Consider the following 6,237-nt stretch of genomic DNA (forward strand, 5'->3'; position numbering starts at 1 on the left):
CTCTCTCTTCTTTTTAAGTGGGAGAACTTGCACAATTGGTGGCTGACTAAATACTTTTTTGCCCCACTGTACATGTCCCAACCAGAAGCCATGGATTACAGGCAACATCTGTATCGAGCTAAAAGCTAGAGCTGCCTCTTTCAAGGAGTGGGAGACTAATCCGGACACTTATAAGAAATCCAGCTATGCCCTCAGATGAACCATCAAACAAGCAAAGCGTCAATACAGGATTAAGATTGAATCCTACTACACTGGCTCTGACGCTTGTCTGATGTGGCAGGGCTTGAAAACGGACAACAAAGGGAAACCCAGGCTCGAGCTGCCCAGTGACGCGAGCCTACAAGACGAGCTAAATTACTTTTATGCTCGCTTCGAGGCAAGCAACACTGAAGTATGCACGAGAGCACCAGCTGTTCTGGACGACTGTGTGATAACGCTCTCGGTAGCCAATGTGAACAAAACCTTTAAACAGGTCAACATTACAAAGCCGCTGGGCCAGACGGACTACCAGAACATTTACTCAGAGCATGTGCGGACCAACTGTCAAGTGTCTTCACTGACATTTTCAACCTCTGCCTGACCGAGTCTGAAATACCAACATGTTTCAAGCAGACCACCATAGTCCCTGTAACAGTATGAGGGTTCTTTGAGTGTGTCCTGTGAGTGTGTTTAATACAGTTTTGCGTTTCTGAGAGTGTGTTTTGTACAGTATGAGGGTGCTGTGAGTGTGTTCAATACAGTATGAGGGTCCTGTGAGTGTGTTCAATACAGTATGAGGCTGCTGTGAGTGTGTTTAATACAGAATGAGGGTGCTGTGAGTGTGTTTAATACAGTATGAGGGTGCTGTAAGTTTGTTTAATACAGTATGAGGGCGCTGTGAGTGTGTCCAGTACAGTATGAGGGTACTGTGAGTGTTTCGTACAGTATGAGAGTGCTGTTAGTGTGTTTAATACAGTGTGAGGGTCCTGTGAGTCCTGTGACCAAACTGAGCATGTTTTTAGGGCAATGTGTGTGTGTGTGTGTGTGTGTGTGTGTGTGTGTGTGTGTGTGTGTGTTGTGTGTGTGTGTGTGTGTGTGTGTGTGTGTGTGATCCAAAAGATACGCTACTGACTACAATTTTGGACAGGTAAATAACTAGTAACTAATGGATTACATTTAGAAAGTAACCTACGCAACCATCCACGCGTACAAGTGCAAAAACACACACACAGACACACACACAGAGACTTAAAACATTCTTACTTTAGTAACTAAGAGACTAACGTTAGCTTGTGTGTAACCTGTTGTCTATCAGATGGTTGGCTATACTAACACTGCCTGATCATCTACTTCTACTGGCTATGCTGACATACTGTATATGACAGTGTTTCAAACTAGTGGAGCAACACTGATCTATTGTCAGTACTGAGATTAGTACAAAGGGCATCTGACAGAGTCCAAGGACATAACACAAACTGGTGTAAAGGGAATACTGAATGTATTAGCTATTGATATCAAGGGTAGTTGTCTGTTGGATCTCTTCTCATCATAGTTATCAACAGCCTGTCCAGTAGAGTTCATGGAATAGAATGAATGCATAATTTAACCATTTGATGTATCTATGGACTTTGTTTTTGCCCAATTGAGAGGGAATGCATTTTAAACAATGGGAGATTTTTTACAATACATATATACAATACATATATACATATAGACACACTAAGAGAGAGAGAGAGAGAGAGAGAGAGAGAGAGAGAGAGAGAGAGAGAGAGAGAGAGAGAGAGAGAGAGAGATAAAGAGAAAGAGAAAGAGAGAGAGAGAGAGAGAGAGAGAGAGAGAGAGAGAGAGAGAGAGAGAGAGAAAGAAATAGGCTTTTGTTGGGGTTGTACATGATCAAGTGAATACTGTACATGTCTAATAGTGAGGGGGGGGACTTCAGTAGGGGGAGGCGGGTACATAGAGGATGAGAGGATACAGATGTCTGAAGAGAGAGAGAGAGAGAGAGAGAGAGAGAGAGAGAGAGAGAGAGAGAGAGAATTTACGCTGTTGGTACAGAGTTAATGGGATTAGAAATTCTGGGTAAAAACACAAAACCCCTAAGAATGTTTGAAGCCCTTGATTCAAATCCCCTGGAGCTTTCTGGTGGGAATTTTAACTCCCTCTCTCTCTCTCTCTCTCTCTCTCTCTGTCTGTCTGTCTGTCTGTCTGTCTGTCTGTCTGTCTGTCTGTCTGTCTGTCTGTCTGTCTGTCTGTCTGTCTGTCTGTCTGTCTCAAAATGAAGATAGGGGTGCTGTTGCATGCTTCTGAGTCCTGGATCCTGAGTAGACTGGTTATGGTTCATTTCTTTGTTTCTGTGTATGCCTGGTTCATATTAACTTCTTTAGTGAGGAACCTGATTTTGATTGCCTGTTTAAAACCTATTTGGGATAGGGGGCAGTATTTTCACGTCCGGATGAAAAGTGTGCACAAAGTAACCTGCCTGCTACTCAGGCCCAGAAGCTAGGATATGCATATAATTGGCAGATTGGGATAGAAAACACTCTAACGTTTCTAAAACTGTTAAAATAATGTCTGTGAGCATAACATAACTTATTTGGCAGGCGAAACCCAGAGGACAAATCCATCCAGGCACCTGGTTGCAGTTACTATGGCTTCCACTAGATGTCAACAGTCTTTAGAAATTGGTTCATGTTTTTCATTTGAGAAATGAAGAAGTACGGCTGTACTTTCCAAGCCAAGTGGACTCTTTTGTTTGGTGCGCGCGACCTGGAGCTCGCTCCACTTTAATTTTATCAGCTATTGAACACAGTATATTCTGTCTTACATTATATCGATTATTTACGTTTTATGATACCTAAAGTTGGATTAGGAAAGTTGTTTGAAATGTTTGGACCACGTTTACAGGTAACTTATTAGATCATTTGTAGTCATGTTGGGCGAGTTGGAACCGGTGTATTTCTGAATCAAACTAGCCAAATAAATCACAAAATTACCATTTGTGATGTTTCTGGGACATATTGGAGTGCCAACAGAAGAAGATCTTCAAAGGTAAGGTATGAATTATATCGTTATTTCTGACTTTCATGTCGCACCTGCTTGGTTGAAATATGATTTTCATGTGTTTGTATGATGGGGCGCTGTCCTCAAATAATCGCATGGTTTGCTTTCGCTGTAAAGCCTTTTTGAAATCTGACATGGTGGCTGGATTAACAAGAAGTTAAGCTTTATTTTGGTGTATTGCACTTGTGATTTTATGAATGTCAAATATTTCAAATAATTTAATTTGAATTTCGCGCTCCGCTAGCGGAACGTCTAGCCGTAACAGGTTTAAGGACTAAATAGACTGGGTTATAGTGGTTGTGAAAGGACTGTCTATTAATGGAGTGTTAAGAATCAGACACAGCTGCTTGTAGGCTCTGAATTTCCTCATTTTTCTCCTACACATAATTCAAGCCCAGAGGGGATTCAGTCTTTCTAACTACTTACTACTCAACGAGCTGTGTAAGGCCATAAGCAAACAAGAAAATGCTCATCCAGAAGTGGCACTCCTAGTGGCCGGGGACTTTAATGCAGGCAAAATTAAATCCTTTTTACCTAATTTCTATTAGCATGTCACATGTGCAACCAGAGACGCCACACACAGAGACGCATACAAAACTCTCCCTCGCCCCCCATTTGGCAAATCTGACCATAATTATATCCTCCAGATTCCTGCTTACAAGCAAAAACTCAAGCAGGAAGTACCAGTGACTCGCTCAATATGGAAGTGGTCTGATGAAGCAGATTAATACGCTACAGGACTGTTTTGCTAGCACAGACTGGAATATGTTCCGAGATTCATTCGATGGCATTTAGGAGTATACCACCTCAGACACCGGTTTCATCTATAAGTGCATCGACGACATCTTCCCCAGAGTGACCGCTCATACACTATCGTTCAGAAGTTTGGGGTCACTTAGAACTGTCCTTGTTTTTGAAAGAAAAGCCCATTTTTTGTCCATTAAAATAAGATAAAATTTATCAGAAATACAGTTTACACATTATAAATGTTGTAAATGACTATTGTTGAAAAAGTGTATCACTTTAAAAGCCTAATTGATCATTAGAAAACTATTTTGCAATTATGTTAGCACAGCTGCAAAATTTTGTGCTGATTAATGAAGCAATAAAACTGGCCTTCTTTAGACGAGTTGAGTATCTGGGGCATCAGCATTTGTGCGTTCGATTACAGGCTCAAAATGGCCCGAAACAAAGGTCTTTCTTCTGAAACTCGTCAGTCTTTTTACATCGATGGGGCTGTAGTGGAGCGGGTCGAGAGTTTCAAGCTCCTTGGTGTCCACATTACCAACAAACTATCATGGTCCAAACACACCAAGACAGTTGTGAAGAGGGCACGGCAACACCTTTTCCCCCTCAGAAGACTGAATAGATTTGGCATGGGTCCACAGATCCTCAAAAAGTTCTACAGCCGCACCATCGAGAGCATCCTGACAGGTTGCATCCCCACTTGGTTCGGCAACTGCTCGGCATCCCACCATAAGGCGCTACAGAGGGTAATGCGTATGGCCCAGTACATCACTGGGGCCAAGCTTCTTGCCATCTAGGACCTATATACTAGGCAGTATCAGAGGAAGGCCCAAAAAATTGTCAAAGGCTCCAGTCACCCAAGTCTTGGACTGTTCTCTCTGTTACCACATGGTAAGTGATACCGGAGCTCCAAGTCTAGGTCCAAAAGGATCCTTAACAGCTTCTACCCACAAGCCATAAGACTGCTGAACAATTAATTACATTTTCACCCGGACTATTTTTCATTGACACTGCTGCTACTGCTGTTTATTATCTATGCATTTTCTCTTTACCCCATGCCTACATGTACAAATTACCTCGACTAACCCCCGCACATTGACCCTGTATATAGCATCGTTATTGTTATTTTATTGTGTTACTTTTTCTTTTATTTATTACTTTAGTTTATTTAGTAAATATTTTCTTAACTCTATTTCTTGAACTGCATTGTTGGTTAAGGGCTTGTAAGTAAGCATTTCACGGTAAGGTCTGCACCTGTTGTATTTGGTGCATGTGACAATTAAAATTGTATTTGATATTACCCCCTCTCTATTTCTCTTCTCTCCCTATTACCCCTCTCTGAATACTAATTGTGCCCATCGTAATAATGCAGTTACTTATATATTCCCACAGCATGTAGAACCATGACAGTTATGCAAAACAATATTCACCACTCGAATGCAACAGAGATAGGGTTGAGTAGAATCCCGCCATGCGCAGAGGAAAGACTATATTAGTCTATAATAGGCTGCAATGAGCTCTGCAGCCAGAAATTCACCATCATTGGGAGGAATTGGAATCTCAGTCCTCGGAAAAGTTTGTTTTCTTATAATTAATTAGGATGTGAAGTTTTGATTTGACTTGAAGAACATCCCCCTCTGCTCTCTCAGATATATCCCCTCCCTCTCCTTCTTTTCCCATATCCCTCCTTCCACTTTCTCTCTCTCTCTCTCTCTCTCTCTCTCTCTCTCTCTCTCTCTCTGGGGTCATGTCAACCCTCTCACTTAATTGTATTTTAATAAAAAATATATTTTACCTATATTTAACTAGGCAAGTCATTTCAGAACAAATACTTATTTACAATGATGGCTTAATGGGACTCAATGAGAACAAACGTCAGACAAGCAGGTGGCCAAAAACAAGCAGCTATTTATACAGACCATTAGAGATAGAGAAGGACACTCCAGCTGGAGGACTGGGCTGCTGTCTGAGACACACACACAGCATGTGCACGCATGCATACGCGAGTGTGTGTTTACGTGCGTACATGCATACACAACTCTGTGTGTGGGTGGGTGCATGGGATTGTGTGTATGTTTTTTACATAAAATCAGTCGTCCTTATAAGTTCCTTCATTATCTTTTTCTCATGAAATGAAGAATCCACATCTCCCCTCCTCATCCCTCCTAGCTGACATGCTGTTCTCAGGCAAAATACACATAACATGCAACACCAAGGCAGGACACTGCCATATGTCGAAGCAATCATGCAGTGTGCAGTGTGTGTGTGTGTGTGTGTGTGTGTGTGTGTGTGTGTGTGTGTGTGTGTGTGTGTGTGTGTGTGTGTGTGTGTGTGTGTGTGTGTGTGTGTGTGTGTGTGTGTGTGTGTGTGTGTGTGTGTGTGTGTGCTAGTGGATTAGAAATACAGAGAGCTCTAAGGTAACAGGAGGAGAGGCCCACTTAGCTTTAGATA

Source organism: Oncorhynchus nerka, linkage group LG19 (assembly GCF_034236695.1).
Source record: "Oncorhynchus nerka isolate Pitt River linkage group LG19, Oner_Uvic_2.0, whole genome shotgun sequence".
In the NCBI taxonomy this organism is placed as follows: Eukaryota; Metazoa; Chordata; class Actinopteri; order Salmoniformes; family Salmonidae; genus Oncorhynchus; species Oncorhynchus nerka.